The sequence below is a fragment of the Notolepis coatsorum genome, assembly GCF_963971535.1.
Source record: "Notolepis coatsorum genome assembly, chromosome: 3".
In the NCBI taxonomy this organism is placed as follows: Eukaryota; Metazoa; Chordata; class Actinopteri; order Aulopiformes; family Paralepididae; genus Notolepis; species Notolepis coatsorum.
In genome coordinates, this window is record NC_140167.1 from 25,980,556 (window position 1) to 25,999,390 (window position 18,835).

Consider the following 18,835-nt stretch of genomic DNA (forward strand, 5'->3'; position numbering starts at 1 on the left):
ATAAACCACGCCAGTTAAGGCTCAAGATAGAAACCATGCCTCTTGATCACATTATTGTCGCCCTACAGCCGAATTCTGTTAACAGGTTATGGGCCCAGATCACGCCGGGGGCGAAATAATAAGGGTAGCAAGTTTAGCTAAAGTATAGGCTAGGTTAGCACCGGGAGTACCGCGTGGCTAGACGCTAGGCCAACAGGAGCTAAAACTACGCCCACCATCAAAGAGCGACATGAAAGCCAAGAAGACTCACAGGAGGGTCAAGAAGGTAGCAGCCGGGAGTCACTGGAAGGTTGCAGCCAAGAGCCCCGAGGAGGCGGCATCGGGGGAGACGGAGCATGCTGAGCACAACGGAGGCGAGGGGGAGAACCCCATCATAGAACGCGCGGCGACCAGAGGGAGGAACAAATGGCCCTCATTCAACGGAAAAGCAGAGAACTACGAGCTCTGGGAAGAACGCATGCTATGCTGCATGCACGGTGCAGGGCTGAAGGAGACTGAACTGACGGCGGAAGAGCAAGCCCTGGACGACCAGCGTAACGCAGACGCGTACTGTGAGTTAGCGCCGCTGCTCGACGACACCAGCCTGGGGCTGATATTCCGCGACACTAAAGACCGAGGCCGAGAAAGCCTAGAGGTATTGAGAGAGCATTACATCGGACGAGGAAAACCTCGAGTCATGGCCCTCTACACACTCTGCACTGACGACCCTGAGAAAGGGGCACACCGAGACCGTGACCGAATACGTCAACAGAGCGGAGCAAATCACGACGCCATTGAGGAGTGCCGGAGAAGCACCAAGCGATGGGCTAATGATGGCGATGATGATGAGAGGACTACCAGAGCTGTACAAACCGTTCACACTCCTGGTAACACACGGTTCAACGGACATGACACTGGGACAGTTCAAGGCTAAGTTAAGGAACTTCGAGGCCTCAGAAGATACCCAACCAGCCGCCGCGGAGGCGGGAGAGAGGGCGCTAAAGCCCGAGCGACGCCAAGGGAGAGGACCAGGACCACGACGGAGCAGGCGTGTTGGCGATGCGGAGAGAAAGGCCATCGGAGAAGTAACTGCACAAGGACTGTCTGGTGTGGCCCCTGCAGATCCACGCAGCACGCAGGCAGAGCGTGCATGAAGAAACACGACCAGGGCGTGCGACACGCGCATGGACAAGATGGCGGCGATGGTCGGCGTGAGACGGATCGAGGCAACGCCTGGAGAGTAGCGGAACGAGAGGGCTTCATCCCCAGGGCGCAAACGACGTACGTCACCAGGCCAACGCAGCTGCAACAGGCCCAAAGGAAGGGACTGATCGTGGACACAGGTGCGTCGTCCCACGTCATCAACGACAGGAGTCAGTTCAAGAACTTTGACAGAACTTTCAGCCCGGAGAGACACAGCATGGAGCTGGCAGATGGAAAGCGCACCTACGGGTTGGCGAAAGAGAGAGGAGACGCACAGGTATGCCTCACGGACAGCGGGGGGCGCCGGCGTACAGTGACGTTAAAGAACGCTCTCTATGTGCCATCGTTCCCACAAGGACTATTCTCTGTAATAGCTGCTACTGCGAACGATGCCAGAGCGTTCTTCACTGAAGGTAAACATTTTCTTGTAGAGCCCAACGGTACGCGATTTGACATAGAGGTGTATCAAAGAATGTATTACCTGAAAACAGAGTGTAATGACAATGATGTGTGTAAAGTAACCGTCAGCCACGATATTCAGACATGGCATGAGATTATGGGTCATTGTAACTACGAGGATTTACTGAAACTGCAAGCAGTGACAGAGGGCATGCACATTGAAGGCGAAAAGTGTAGACCTGATAAAGAATGTGTCGTGTGCATAAAGGGGAAGTTTGCTCAATCGAGGAACAGAAATCCCACAGAAAAAGTAAAAGTACCACTTGCGTTGGTTAACACAGATCTTGCCGGTCCAGTAAGGAATGAGTCCATAGGAGGCTTTAGATATGTACAGTCTTTTACAGACGTGTGCACAGAGGCAGTGTTTGTTTACTTTCTTAAAGCAAAGAGTGACACACTCCAGGCCACGGAAAAATTCCTGGCGGACATAGCCCATTATGGTACAGTAATATGTTCGAGGTCCGACAACGGGACCGAATTCACAAACAGAGAGTTCCAATCACTGTTGAGGAAGAACAGGATAAGACACGAGACCAGTGGCGGTTCCTCCACTAGGGGCACTGGAGTGCCGCCCCCCCCCCCCCCTGGTAAAGAGAGCAGGAGAAGAAGACATTTTTTTATTTTTATTTTTTATTTTAGAGCCCTAGAAATAAAATAAACATGTTTAAAATTAATAATATTTACTCATTTTAAGTATGTTTGTGTTTCCAATGCACAATATAACGTTAATATATCAAATATAAATAATTGTTTTCATTCACAGGAAGTCACTGTCTGAAAGAGAGTAACAACATCTTAGGCTGGGCGGAGACGTATCGCGCCCGGCAGGGCATGCACTGGTATCATCGCTGTATCCTCGCAGCCAATGAAATAGGTCAAGCTAATATATTTCGCCTATCAGTGCGTAACGCACTGTGCGTTGAAATATGATGTAATATGATGGAAGCCGGGTGTTGTGAAGGATCAGATTAAACCGAATATATATATTTATTTATGGATATATATTGAATAGTATTTGTATATCGTTTGATATCCCTTGTATATTCCTTGTACATATACACGGAATATTCCTTTATTCTACTACAGCCCATAATAGTTCATTCTCTTATTGGACAAAAGGACCAGGCGCCAGGGACCAGCCCCTGGCGTTCAAGTTCAAAGGTACCGACGAGACATGCCCTTACTAGCCCCGGCTCCGCGCAGGAATACGGCTACCGAAAGCAGAGTGGCACTATTTGTCCACCGTGCATATAAATATGGCGCAAGAAATGTAGAATTCCTCTTAGTCCTTTACCCTTCTACCCAACTAAGTAACAGAACGTGAAGCCTCACCCCACGATACCGCGTGCGGTGTAGTATGGCCTGTTTGGCCTTAGAATAGCAGTGAGACCTCGTGCGAATTAATAGCTGAATTGCCAGAGTTTGGCACCGTATTTCTATTAAGTAATAATAGTCTATTATGTATGGTGCATCGTGCGGTTAGAGTTCTAAAGTGAGCAGCACCCCCATCGCTTCCTCGTGTTATCTAGAGTCTTAACCAGGTTGGGCAGACCACACGTGGTGCTTTCATCCGAGGAGTTCTAGGCGAGGACCGAGTGGACCTGTACATTGGATTACCTACCCGACGACTGCTGAGCCCTATGCGGCATGGAATATATATTTGCTTTGGTACTTTGATTTGTGGAGCGGATAATCGCCAACACCGGTGAGTGTTGGATCTACCCCGAAAGGAGTCAAGGTGAGACGGCGCTCAGACCAGACTGAGGTCGCCTCGCTTCTTCTTCACTGTGGAGCTACAGCTACAGCTCCAGCCTACAAGAGAGCCAAGGTGTATTCATCTGTGGATCAAGATTCTACTGCACTGTCTTCTGTACGTGAAGTCTCCCTAGACATCGTTGACCAGACGGGATACGGCCGACGGCTCTCCTACCCGCCCTACTGGCTTACAACCGGCAGGACCCCTACAGTATATCCAGCTATAATCATTAAGTGACCATAGATATAATTCCCTAAGAGCCAGGTTGTATACTTGCTTCCTGCGTAACCAGAGATTGGACATTCAGTGTTGATTTGCCTACGAGTACTCATTTGCCTTACAAGAGCATTCAAATCATAAATGTAATGGTGAATATTATATGTACCTTTTGCTATATATTAAATATTTGATTATTACCTTTGTGTGGACCTGGTTTCATGGTGGGAAAGTGTTCATCATATTTAGATATCGTGTACTGTATGGCCAGTAGTTAAAGTACATAAAGCGGTAGTGGTTTAATGATACCATACTTATCAATACAGTCAGGGAATTGTACCCCTCAGTTACAATTGGTCCTTCGAGCCGGAGGGTAATCAGTGTAATATTAATATAGTGGTATTAATATTGAAATGGCCTATGATGAACACTCCACGAAACGGTCCTCCTAAAGTAGAACGCCCGCAACGTAGACGACAGCCACCTCAGTACTTAGAGGATTACGCTGTCAGTAAACTACCTAGCCTTCTACAAACGGTAAACGCGGTAAAAGTAGAAAGTAAAATTATGTCCGACCCTATCAACCAGGATACCCCGACCACAGAGGCCCTAGTGGGTTCTAATGTAACTGACCAAGCTCACGGTGGGGACCAGGAGGGAACTGACACGACTTTACCCCCCGCCAAGACCGAAGAAGTAGTCCCCCAAGAGCTCCGGGAGGAAGACAACCCTTCAGAGATGGAACTCTGCACGGAACAAGATGAGGAGAGCGCCGAGGAGATAGAACTCCAGGACTCCCCGCAGGGGAACGCATCCCCAACGGGTACTGCCAGGAGCGGCTCACCTCAACAAGCGTCTTCCCCCAGCGAGGCAGAGAGGATGCTGTCACAGGCGTTCCTCGCCACCCTGGCAGCCTCTACCGAACGCGATCGACTTCAGGGTGAACGCGATCGACTTCAGGGTGAACGCGATCGACTCCAAACACAGCAACGGAGCGAAGAAGAGCACATACGTCTGGAGCTGAGACGCCTTCAGACGGAAGAGAATATGGCAAGAGACCGGGCCGACACCCAGCGTGCCGCTGCCAGTGCCCAAAGAGAAGCAGATCTCACCAAGCGCGACGCCGAGCGCGACAGACTACAAGCCGAGCGCGACAGACTACAAGCGCAGCTAATGGAGCAGCTGATCACCAGGGCAACACCCCCTCCCTCCACAAGGGGTTCCAGGGCCTCGTCAAGACACGTGTCAAGGGCACCCTCCCCTGACCGAGCAGGCGACCTTGAACTCGACCACCAGAGAGAGTCTACACCCCCCTCCGAACCCCTTCCCCGACCGGTCCAAGTGAGACCCAGCTACAAGGAAGGAACGGCGGACACCGCGGAGAGGCTAAATAGACGACTACAGGATCTAGATGACCTGGCAGAAGAAGAAGAGGGAGAAGAGGAGAGTCAAGCCCGACAGCAGCACATTACTCCACAGGACCAGGAGGTCCAGTACAGCCCAGGCTATACCCCCGCGGCTCTGCGCTACAGACCCCCGACTTGATTCACGGGTGAGCATGACGCACGACCAGTCCCGAGGAATAGCACCTGGACCAGCGGGCCATGGTACCCTGCCAGTACCAGCCCACCGAGAGGCGTAAGAAGAGACTCGCCCAGGAGGCCTCTCTTCCAACACTCACCGATGTGCCAGCCATCCATGGCGTCATACATTGGCACACCGACGTTTCCAGACTTCACCCATGAGAACCGAGCACAGTACACGGAGCTACGGATGTGCTTAGAGACAATGATGGTGGATGTAGCTGATGAACGCCACAAGTATGCGATCCTATTGAAGCACCTGAAAGTGCCCAGAGCGCACAACATAGCGCTGGCCTATGCCACCTCTACTACCCCATACACCGCGGCTCTAGCAGCACTAGACCAAAGATATGGACGTATATGGGATTACGTAATACAAGAGATAAGGCATATTGACCGCCTACCCCCAGCAACAGACAATCGCTCACTAGACGACCTGTCTATCAAAGTACAATCCCTGGTAGGGATGCTGGGGGCGCAACGAGAAAAGGGTATGCACGAACTATACGCAAACTCGAACGTCGAGAGGATTTTAGAGAAGCTGGCGCCCGCCCGACAGGAGCGCTTCAGGCGGCAAAGAGACCACCGTGATCCTAACGGTCCCGAGCCATCCCTCCTAGACCTAGCCGACTTCCTGGCGAGAGAAGTCAGCAGCCTACGGCTGGATACGTTCGTGCGGAGCACACCAAGCTCCAGAGAGGGACCTAGGAGAGTAAACGATGGCCGAAGATCGGTGACTGTCATGCACCAATCAGAATCAGTACCGAGCAGCAAGAACCACAGTACCCCCTCGATGAAAGAGAAGTGGAAGATGGTGTGCCCGTACTGCGAGAAGGAACACTGGTTGTCACAATGTGACCAGTTCAAGAAGATGACCGCTGAAGAAGTGAGTCACTGGATAAAGTCCAACAGGCGCTGTTACCGATGTGCGCGCAGTCACATGGCAGCCGAGTGCCGCCTAAAGAAGAGGTGTAGTCGGTGTGACGGAGCCCATCTGGATGTCCTACACGACAGTAACAAAAGAAAGCCTGCACCATCCAGCAGCACAAAGGCAAGTGTTATGTACATTGACCCCGCTAGCAGCAGCGGCGCCCAGGTGCTCTTAAAGGTGGTCCGTGTAACACTGAGTTACCAAGATAAGATCATGGACACTTACGCCGTCCTTGATGACGGGTCAGAGAAGACCCTTCTCCTCGCGTCCGCTGCGGCCCAGCTGGGGCTACGGGGGAGCGAGAACCAGATGACTATTCGGACAATAAGACGAGATCTAAAGACGATAAAGGGCGAGAATGTCTCCTTCACTATCGCAGCAAGCGGGCAGCCCGAGAGACGGTACAGGATTACTAATGCTTTCACCAGCCAAGAAATAGGACTATCGCAGTACACCTACCCCATCGCCAAGCTGATGGAGAAATATGTGCACCTGCGTCAACTCCCTATCCCGCTCATAGACGGTGCCACCCCGACCCTGCTGATAGGCTCCGACCATGCAGACCTCATAGTCCCGATAGACCGGGTCCATACAGGACCCAGAGGTTGTCCTGCAGCAGTCGAGACCCGCCTAGGATGGACATTACAAGGCCCCCTCGCCAAGTCTCTTAACCGAACAGCAGCCACTAGCTGCCTCCACTCCAGAGCGACAGAAGGAGACACCACACTCCTGCAGCATGTCGAGAGGCTATGGACACTAGAGACAATGCCCTTTAAGAACGAAAAGAAAGACATTCGTTCTAAGGAAGATATCTACGCTATAGCCCTCCTCGAGCACGGGACAAAGAGAGTCAACGTCAACGGAGTGATGAGATACGCAACTCCACTCCTGAGGCGAGAGGGAATGCCCACCTTTCGCGCTACAAAAGAGGCGACGGAGCGGTATCTATTGAACACAGAGCGGCGCCTAGCCAAAGACCCCGCTCAAGAAGCTGTGTACCGCGCTGAGATTAACAAATTAATCACAGCGGGACACATAAAGAAAATTGACATTAAAGAGGCCGATCAGATGACCGAATCATGGTACGTGCCGCACCACAAGGTCCACCACAACGGCAAGGATCGCATTGTGTTTAACTGCAGCTACCAGATCGGATCACAAAATCTGAATAAAGAACTCTTGGCCGGCCCAACACTCGGCCCCTCCCTACTAGGCGTGCTACTACGCTTCCGCCAGGACAAGGTGGCTATCAGCGGCGACATCAAAGGGATGTTCCTGCAGGTGAGACTAGTGGAGGAGGACAAGCCCCTGCTGCGGTTCCTATGGAGAGAGAGGATCGGAGATGAGCACCCAGCCATCTATCAATGGGAAGTCCTCCCTTTCGGAACCACATGCAGCCCATGCTGTGCTACGTTTGCACTGCAAAAGCACGTCGCAGAGGACCCAGCAGCAGATGAAGAGGTCCAACAAAGTGTGACAAATAGTTTCTACGTGGACAACTGTTTACAAAGCGTCTCGACGCCAGAAGAAGCCGAGGCTCTCCTACTCAAGCTCCGCGCCTCCCTGATCAAAGGCGGCTTTGATCTCAGGCAGTGGGCCAGCAGCGACCCGCAAGTACTGCGCAGCCTCTCCCCCGAGGACAAAGCCGCGAGCAGCGACACCTGGATGGCGACCATCCCAGGAGAAGCCCAAGAAATGACACTAGGACTAGTCTGGCGCTTCAAAACAGACTCGCTCCATTATAGACACAAACCCCTGACCAAGGAGCAGGGAAGGTCGACGGCAATACCGACCACCAGACGGAGTGTATACAGAACACTCGCCAGACAATATGACCCGTTGGGATGTATTCTACCTTACACCACCAGGGCAAAGATGATTGTAAGAGCGCTATGGGACAAAGACCAGGGCTGGGACGATCCCATACCCGAACACCTTGCATCCACATGGAGAGAGTGGGAGATGGAACTCCGCTCACTCCCAGGTGTTAATATACGCCGCAGCTACTTCCCACCCACAGTGAGGCCAGAGACATGCAAGATCGACCTGCACGTATTCAGCGACGCCTCCGAAGTAGCCTACGGTTCGGTGGCTTACTTGCGTGCCCGAGAGGAGGGAGGAGAAATACATACTGCTTTCATCCTGGCTCGCTCAAGAATAGCCCCACGCAAGCAACAATCTATCCCGCGTCTAGAGCTCTGCGCAGCCCTAGCAGGAGCGCAGCTCGCCACGTTAATCCAACGTGAACTCACCATCCCGGTGCAAAGAACAATCTTGTGGTCAGACTCCACGACCGTACTCACATGGATCCGGTCTGATTCGTGCAGATACAAGGTCTTCGTGGGAGTCAGAGTCACCGAGATTCAAGAGTTAACAGAAGTAACCAGCTGGAGGTATGTGGACACCAAACACAACCCAGCTGACGTCATCACCCGGGGAATGTCCCATGATGACCTCACCCGTCACAACCTCTACAGTGACGGGCCAGAGTTCCTCAAGCTCCCCGAAGAAGAGTGGCCTACACCCACCCCACGGGAGGCGAGTAAAGAGGAGGCAGAGAACAAGAAACCTATGTTCTGTGGGTTGACACACACACTCGTCCCCACAGACCCGGTTCTAGACGATTGCCTCACCCTAGAGAGTGCGCAGCTAAAGACATTTCTGTGGCACCACCCAGAGGCTCAGCCCACAACTGACATTTCAGCAGCTGACTACGAAGAAGCAGAACTTCTTCTACTACAACGAGCCCAGAGAGACTCGTTCCCCGATGAGCTAGCCTGTCTACAGGGAGCAAAGCCCGTCCTATCAGACAGCAGACTGCTCCACCTGGCACCCGAGAGTGACGCCCATAATCTCATCAGAGTGGGTGGTCGTCTGCGGAGAGCCCCAGACTTACCGGATGACGTCAAGTACCCGATAGTCTTGAACAGCCGACACAAGGTCACAGAGCTGATCATAAAGAAATACGACGAGGATGTGCACCACGCAGGGGCAGAGAGAGTCTTCGCGGAGATCAGACGTCGTTATTGGATACTGCAAGGGAGAGAAGCAGTGCGGCGCTTCCAGCGAACCTGTCTAGACTGCCGTAAGTGGCGCGCGCAGCCCAGTATACCCCGGATGGCTGACCTACCTCCCTGTCGCCTCCGACTCGGCGACAAGCCCTTTCACTCCACCGGTATGGACTGTTTTGGCCCGCTGTATATAAAGAGAGGAAGAGGAACCGAGAAGCGGTGGGGTATTGTATTCAAATGCATGACCACCAGAGCGATACATATCGAACTCCTCCCAACCATGAGCACGGACTCATTCCTTATGGCCTTCCGAAGATTCACATCACGGAAAGGGAAACCGTCTACATTGTTGTCTGATCACGGGACAAACTTCAAAGGCGGAGAAAGAGAGCTGAGAGAGAGCTTCCAAGCTATGGGCCCAGAACTTAAGACCCACCTCGCTCCATCCCAGATTGACTTCCAGTTTAATCCCCCGAACGCACCTCACTTCGGTGGCACCTGGGAACGAGAAGTACGTTCCATAAAGACAGCCCTGTACGCCGTGCTTGGGGCCCAGACCGTGGCGGAAGAAGTCCTAATGACAGTCCTCACGGAGATCGAGGGAGTATTGAACTCAAAGCCCCTCGGTTACGTCTCAAGTGATGTAGCAGATGTCGACCCAGTCACCCCCAACACCCTCTTGATGGGGCGGCTGGACCCCGCGCTACCCCAGACAATGTACAGGCCTGAAGAAGCGAACGGCCGAAGAATGTGGAGGTACAGTCAAGTACTGGCTGACAAGTTTTGTAACAGCTTCCTACTCCACTACCTACCGTCTCTACAGACCCGCCAGAAGTGGGTAAAAGAGAGAGACAATTTGACAGAAGGAACAGTCGTCATGATTATCGACCAGTCACTACCCCGAGCTATGTGGCCGGCTGGCCGCGTAAGCAAAGTGATCACCGGTGCCGATGGAAAGGTCCGAGCAGCTGAAGTGCTCGTCCAAGGACGGACTTACACCCGACCCGTGGCGAGGCTAATAGAACTGCCAAGGCTCCCCGATACTATCGATGACGACCATGACCCTATAACTTTGTGAGTTGACTGACCCTTACAGCGGACATTGAGTAGTGGACAGTGCGGTTAATCTGTCTCTGCTTAGCTAATTAGGTGGGACTAATTAGGGGGCGGCTGTTGTGAAGGATCAGATTAAACCGAATATATATATTTATTTATGGATATATATTGAATAGTATTTGTATATCGTTTGATATCCCTTGTATATTCCTTGTACATATACACGGAATATTCCTTTATTCTACTACAGCCCATAATAGTTCATTCTCTTATTGGACAAAAGGACCAGGCGCCAGGGACCAGCCCCTGGCGTTCAAGTTCAAAGGTACCGACGAGACATGCCCTTACTAGCCCCGGCTCCGCGCAGGAATACGGCTACCGAAAGCAGAGTGGCACTATTTGTCCACCGTGCATATAAATATGGCGCAAGAAATGTAGAATTCCTCTTAGTCCTTTACCCTTCTACCCAACTAAGTAACAGAACGTGAAGCCTCACCCCACGATACCGCGTGCGGTGTAGTATGGCCTGTTTGGCCTTAGAATAGCAGTGAGACCTCGTGCGAATTAATAGCTGAATTGCCAGAGTTTGGCACCGTATTTCTATTAAGTAATAATAGTCTATTATGTATGGTGCATCGTGCGGTTAGAGTTCTAAAGTGAGCAGCACCCCCATCGCTTCCTCGTGTTATCTAGAGTCTTAACCAGGTTGGGCAGACCACACGTGGTGCTTTCATCCGAGGAGTTCTAGGCGAGGACCGAGTGGACCTGTACATTGGATTACCTACCCGACGACTGCTGAGCCCTATGCGGCATGGAATATATATTTGCTTTGGTACTTTGATTTGTGGAGCGGATAATCGCCAACACCGGTGAGTGTTGGATCTACCCCGAAAGGAGTCAAGGTGAGACGGCGCTCAGACCAGACTGAGGTCGCCTCGCTTCTTCTTCACTGTGGAGCTACAGCTACAGCTCCAGCCTACAAGAGAGCCAAGGTGTATTCATCTGTGGATCAAGATTCTACTGCACTGTCTTCTGTACGTGAAGTCTCCCTAGACATCGTTGACCAGACGGGATACGGCCGACGGCTCTCCTACCCCCCCTACTGGCTTACAACCGGCAGGACCCCTACAGTATATCCAGCTATAATCATTAAGTGACCATAGATATAATTCCCTAAGAGCCAGGTTGTATACTTGCTTCCTGCGTAACCAGAGATTGGACATTCAGTGTTGATTTGCCTACGAGTACTCATTTGCCTTACAAGAGCATTCAAATCATAAATGTAATGGTGAATATTATATGTACCTTTTGCTATATATTAAATATTTGATTATTACCTTTGTGTGGACCTGGTTTCATGGTGGGAAAGTGTTCATCATATTTAGATATCGTGTACTGTATGGCCAGTAGTTAAAGTACATAAAGCGGTAGTGGTTTAATGATACCATACTTATCAATACAGTCAGGGAATTGTACCCCTCAGTTACACCGGGCGCGTTTTCAAGCGATCTAATCAAGCAGGGTCCTTCCGTCCTTCCTGCTGTGTTGTCAGTCACGCCCCCAGTTCGGACAGTTTGAAAACAAGTAGCTGTCGTTTTCTAGCTGGTTGTACTTGTGGTGGCTAACTTGGCTAACAAGAAGCTATATGGCTAGCTGGATGCAGTGGACATGGACATCAACAGTGGACATATACACTTTATCAAGCCCTTCTGCCTGCTGGACAGTGGTGCGTTTCAACTAAACAAGTGAGTCTCTCTCTCTCCCTCTCTCTCCCTCCCCCTCCCTCCCCCTCCCTCTCTCTCTCTCTCTCTCTCTCTCTCTCTGCACTGCTCTCTTAAATTATAAGGTGATTTCATGTTAGAGCGATGCTCTGTTGTTGTGAGCGATGCACTACTCTGTTGTTCTAAAAGGTAGTTTAGAACTGCAGCCTTGGATGTGTGTGTCTGTGTGAGAGAGAGAGGTAGAGGGGGATACTAACTAATTAATTTCGCCGTGGGGGGGCATAATCACCCGGACAATGAATGGTAACTTGTTTAAAATGACAAGATATACATATGTGCTTATTATTGGATGGATCAGAGAGAGAGAGAGAGAGAGAGAGAGAGAGAGAGAGAGAGAGAGAGAGAGAGAGAGAGAGAGAGAGAGAGAGAGAGAGAGAGAGAGAGAGAACGCTGCTACACTGGTCGGTCTACCAGTGTTCTACTCAGTGGCGAATCCTCCTGGAAGCCAACGGAAGCCAGGCTTCCCAATTATTAAAATATGCATTAATATGAAATATGAAATATAAAAAAAAAATTAAAAAAAAAATTTATAAATAAAAAATCATTATTTTTCATCTCTGTGTTATAATTTCTTTTTTTGAAATTTCTCCCTCTTCTCCTTCTCACTCTCTCTAACACACTGTCAGGCTCACTGAGGCAGTCACTGCAGCAGAGGAGAGGAGGCAGAGAGGGTGTCTTTCTCCAGCTTCCACCATGTGATTCATGTATGTGGAGTCCAAAACCAATACTAGCCAATAAGATTCGAGCTTACTAAAGCCCTTCCCACACCTTAAAACGGGTCCGTCAGCAAACTAAGTACTCTAGCCTCTGCACATTTGCCGCCCTGGAGGCGTCTATGCCTTCTACAACGCTGTTCGGTTTCCGGGTTCCTCTGATTGGCCACTAAGCCCACGTGACCCTACGCTAGCACGCCCCCCTTATCGCCGCCAGTTATCGCTTACGCCGCGCATCATTACAAAAATATACCGTTAACTGGAATATGTTGTTTCTTTACCCATATGTTGGATTATGTAATTGGTTTGTCATGACAAACCAATAAAAAATCGCTACTTTACATCAGGGTGAACGCTGTTGGTGCCACCACCCACTTCAATGACAGAGCTCTCATATTTGCGAATGCATAAACTATATCTTAAATTATGGCTATGTGTCTAATATGGCCGTCACTTATCAATTGACAGAGCTCTCATATTTGCGAATGCATAAACTATATCTTAAATTATGGCTATGTGTCTAATATGGCCGTCGCTTATCAATGACTTGTTTTGTTTACAAACGCTGTTGCAAATGACACATAGCCATAATTTAAGATATAGTTTATGCATTCGCAAATATGAGAGCTCTGTCATTGAAGTGGGTGGTGGCACCAACAGCGTTCACCCTGATGTAAAGTAGCAATTTTTTATTGGTTTGTCATGACAAACCAATTACATAATCCAACATATGTGTAAAGAAACAACATATTCCAGTTAAATGGGGGACCCTGATGTAAACAAGACGGAAGTCTTTCTCTGGTCTGCATCCCCTTAACAATTGTGTGTATTGAGCCGTACTGTATTGTACCCATTCTGCAATCTGTTAATAAAGTTTTCATTCATTCATTCATTCATTCATTCATTCATTCATTCAACGGTATATTTTTGTAATGATTCGTTACGGCGTAATCAATACTTCCATTTGTATAAATTGCGTTAAGCGGCTGAGGAGGCTGAGGAGCTTGGCGCGGCTCATGCGCGGCGTAAGCGATAACTGGCGGCGATAAGGGGGCCGTGCTAGCGTAGGGTCACGTGGGCTTAGTGGCCAATCAGAGGAACCTGGAAACCGAACAGCGTTGTAGAAGGCATAGAACCTGGAGGTGTGGGAAGCGCTTTACTCAGCTCGAATCTTATTAAATCTAGCCCATGGAATAGTATAGTTGTATGTTTACACTTGAAATGTGTATTTTTATTTAGTGTGCATTTTTATTTTGTCACAATATTATTTGGATTAAATATATATATATATAAAAAAAATATATATATATATAAAGTATTTTTTTTTTAATAAAAACAAAATTAATTTAAAAAAAATTGACATCCCCAGTTATTTTACCCACGCGACGCCACTGGTTCTACTACATGATCACAAGGTCCTAGGCCCATCACAAGTTCACAACCCTGATCAGCTTATTCTGTGACACCTGTCCTGTAGTTTCTTCTTTAATGAAGTAAGTAAAAAAAAAAAGTAAGGAGTAGGTAAAGGAATGTTCAGTCAATATACATATGTACAGAGTAACAGTGAGGTTTATATTATGTATAGTTTTTTATTTGTATTTCTTTAATTCGCTCTGTACAATACATATTTAAGTCTAGAGGTTCTCTAGACTAGAGCACAGTTAACACAGTGTGTTGTCATTTACATGGAGAAATGGCGCCACCGCCTGGGAAAATGTGGTATTGCACAAATGCACACCATATGATAAAAAAATCGGCCATGCGCATGCGCCCCTCCCAAATACAGTCCCACGAGCCGCCACTGCACGAGACGTCATGTCCCTATTCCCCACACCAGAACGGAGTGGCAGAGAGAGAATGGCGCACTCTTTTCGAGATGGCTAGGTGTAAGCTAGTAGGTAGTAACTTACCTAAGAGCCTATGGCACTATGCGGTGCAAGAAGCCGCTTACACCAGAAACAGGTGCTTCAATAAGCACACGGGCACCACACCGTATACAGCACTGACAGGAAAGAAGTGTAATCTAGCCAGAATGCACCGATTTGGATCAGTGTGTTATGTGTACTTGCAGGACAGAGGAAAGCTCGAGTCCAGATGTGAAAAAGGACTCTTTGTAGGGCATGACAAGGGAAGCCCCACTTTCCTGGTTTATTATCCCGGTAAAGGGGTAGTGCAGAAACACAGGCTAGTCAAGTTTGTCACAAAGACAACATGTGAGGGCGAGACACAGACAGAGGAGCCAGAGCTGGACTCCAGAGTAAGGTGTGTAGAAACAGAGACACATCAGCCCAGTGTACTTAGCACGGTTGTGCAGGCTGACAGTCAGCCACCCCCAGAGGGCGATGACGAGGAGCACCCGAGGGTGACGTCAAGTGCCCCAAGCAGTGGGAGGTACCCCTCGAGGGAACACAGACCGCCAAAGTATCTGACAGACTATGCTCGGAAAGGGAGTGACGAGGAGGACAGTACACCCATCACTGTTGATTACTGCTACAGAGTAGTTAGTGGGGTACCCCAGACCTTTAAAGAGGCCATAGTGTCCCCTGAATCAAGTAAATGGGAGAGAGCAATGGATGAGGAAATGAGTTCCCTAGAGGACAACCACATCTTCACTCTAACCAAGTTGCCAGAGGGCAGACAGACAGTGGGAGGGAAATGGGTGTACTCAATCAAGGAAGGGATCGAAGGCCACGAAAAGTACAAAGCGAGATTTGTAGCTAAGGGTTTCAGTCAGAGGGAGGGGATAGACTATGGTGAAACATTCTCCTCCACAGCCAATCTGACCAGTGTAAGGGTAGTGGTTCAGAAAGCAGCTGAGGACAATCTGATTTGACATCAGATGGATGTGAAGACAGCCTATCTGCACGCACCCATAGATAGGGAGATATATATGGAACAACCTGAGGGTTACGAAAAGAAAGGAGAGAAGCTAGTGTGTAAGCTGGAAAAATCCATTTACGGCCTGAAACAGTCTGGGCGAAATTGGAACGAGATGCTTCATAGTGTACATGCCTTATCAAAGATCACTTCCTACAGAATCCAGTAGACCCCTGTGTTTATTCGAGGGAGTCAAAGGAGTCAGGAAAAGTGATCATCGTCATTTGGGTAGATGATTTGATCATAGCAGCAGACAACACCAGGAGCCTAGCACAGGTTTCTCAAGTTTCAAGTTTCTTTAATAGTTGTCATACAGAAGTACAGAATACTTTCATACAAAATGCTTCTTACTGTTACGCTCCAGAGACTGTGCTAGACAAGATAGTATCAAATAACATAGTATAGCATGTAATTTAGAAGAAGAAAATGAGGTCACAGTGTTCGGTATAGACATATGTACAATGTTCTGAGTTACCATATAATATACAATACTATGCAGTGTACTAATGTACAGTACTATATAGTGCAAAGCAGAAATGGGATGAGGTACAGTTTAGGTACAATTTACAGTAAGGTGTACGAGTTGTAGTGCAATCCTTCATCAATAAATATAAAGTGTGGGGAGTGGGTGCTACAGTGTGTTTGTTTAAAGTGGGTGTGTGCTATAAAGTGTGTGGAGTGGGTGCTACAGTGTGTTTGTTTAAAGTGAGTGTGTGCGTGTGGATGTGTGTGCTATGTGCGTTTGGTGGTTGTTGTTGTGTAGTGTTCATTGTTCGTTTAGCAGCCTGATGGCCTGGGGATAGAAGCTTCTTCTGAGTCTTTCTGTGCTCGCCTTGAGACTCCGGTATCGCTTGCCTGACTGCAGCAGTTCAAAGAGGCAGTTGTTCGGGTGACTGGAGTCTTTAATGATTCTCTTAGCCTTTGTTTTGCTGACGTTCAGGGAGAGGCTGTTTTCCTGGCACCATCCCACCAGGACCTTGACCTCTTCCAGGTAGGCCCTCTCGTCGTTGGCAGAGATCAGGCCCACCACCACTGTGTCGTCAGCAAATTTGATGATTGTATTGCTACTCCGCTGAGCCACACAGTCGTGTGTGTACAGGGAGTAGAGGAGGGGACTCAGAACACAACCCTGGGGGGCCCCTATGTTGAGGGTGATGGATGAGGAGGTGCAGTTGCCTGCTCTCACCACCTGGGGTCTGCCAGTCAGGAAGTCCAAGACCCACTGGCAGAGGTCATAGTTCAAGCCCAGGTCCCTGAGCTTGGCTATGAGTATGGAGGGGACTATGGTATTGAATGCCGAGCTGTAGTCGATGAATAGCATTCTCACATAGTTCCCCTGCCTCTTGTCCAGGTGTGATGCTGCTGTGTGCAGCACATGGGCTATGGCGTCCTCCGTGGACCTGTTGGGGCGGTATGCAAATTGCAGGGGGTCCATGTTGATGGGGAGGGAGGAGCAGATGTAGCCCTTTACTAGCTTCTCAAAGCACTTCATGGCTATGGAGGTGAGAGCTACAGGGCGGTAGTCGTTGAGGCAAGCAGGCTTGGATTTTTTGGGTACAGGGATAATAGTGGACTTCTTCAGGCAGGTGGGGATGACAGCCTGTTCTAAGGACAGGTTAAATATGTCAGGTGAAAGAGATGCTCTCCAACAGATTCAAAATGAAAGACCTTGGCAGGTTAAAGCATTTCCTAGGCATGGACTTTGAACAGTCTGCCAATTGTGTAACAGTATCCCAGAAGAGATATGTGGAAAAGATTCTGAAACGTTTTGACATGCAGGAATGTAGAACAAGGGATACACCATGTGATCAAAAACTGGACTACCAGGAGGATGCTCAGAAACTGACAGATGTAAACATGTACAGGGAAGCGGTGGGTAGCCTCATCTATTTGACGACATGTACTCGCCCTGACCTATGTTTTGTAGTGAGTAAGTTGTCACAGCATTTTGCTGATCCCACAGAGGAGCACTGGATTACGGTAAACATGTTTTTCGTTATCTCAAAGGTACAGTAGATAAATAGCTGTGTTTCAGAAAGAGCAGCGAGGGCTTAGGGCTTAAAGCCTACAGTGATGCAGACTGGGCAGCTGACATCACCGATAGAAGGAGTACCACAGGATATTGTGTTAGTTTGAACACAAACAGCTCACTGGTTTCTTGGAAAACAAAGAAGCAGCCCACAGTGGCCCTATCACCTTGTGAAGCCGAATATATGGCTCTAGCTATGACCATACAGGAGTGTATTTATCTGGAACAACTGCTCGAAGGGATAGATACCTATGTATATAAGAAGACTGTTGTTTACGAGGACAACCAGGGAACCATTGCGATTGCTTGAAAACCTTTGTGCCGACAGAGATGTAAACATGTCGATATAAAATACCATTTCATCAGATCTGTCATCAGAGAAGAAAGGATGACACTGATGTATTGTCCAAAGGACAACATGGTAGCAGACGCTATGACGAAACCTGCTTCCAAATTGAAATTGAAGAGATTTGCAGAGGCCATGTTTGGTGTGTAGATATTGACTGCCATATTCTTTTGATGTTTTTGGAGTATATTATTTCCTTTGTAAAATGTCTTTCGAAGAAGTTACCCAGTATGCTAATACAAACCATTGTGGGAGTGTTGAAGGCAGAGGTTCTGTGTAGGATTGTTAGTAACTGTCTAACTGTCTATATAACTGTTACACTAGTAACTGTATAACTGCATATATAACTGTTTCCACTAGAGGGCGCTCTAGGCAGAGACACTCAGGAACACCGCCAGGTGGCGAATATAAATAGTGGTGTCTCCTCCCACTTCTTTCTCTTTCCCCCAGTCTCTCAGTAAGAGAAGACTTGTATTGTTACTGCTCGGCCATGTAAATAATAAACCACGCCAGTTAAGGCTCAAGATAGAAACCATGCCTCTTGACCACATTATTGTCGCCCTACAGCCGAATTCTGTTAACAGGAAGGGGGAAGAACGTGGGTGTTCCTATGACTTGTATTCAGCTTACAGCTTCGAAACTCCACTTATTTCGTTTTTACAATGTCAAAGCCTTTTATTAAATATAATCAAAACGTTCCGCATTTCTGTCTGCTTTATCGTTTTATGACAGAAATCTGATAGTGTATGCGCGTTCACGCAAGGGGGAGTCGGATTCTGGCAGGGAGTACGAATTCGGCACAACACCGGCCGAGGCATTATTTGTCGCAGAGTTGAGAGCTCCCCAGAGTCCAGACTACAGCTGGGCGATCGCCTACAATGGCGATTGCCTAGAG

At 48.9% G+C, this 18,835-nt stretch overlaps 1 protein-coding gene across 1 annotated transcript in view; it reads right to left on the bottom strand.

The window, feature by feature from the left end:
* LOC311225733 (CD109 antigen-like) overlaps window positions 1-18,835 on the bottom strand; it is a gene marked incomplete at its 3' end in the record, with an annotated part of 122,226 nt that overhangs the window by 43,550 nt on the left and 59,841 nt on the right. The gene's annotated exons all lie outside the window — the stretch shown is intronic.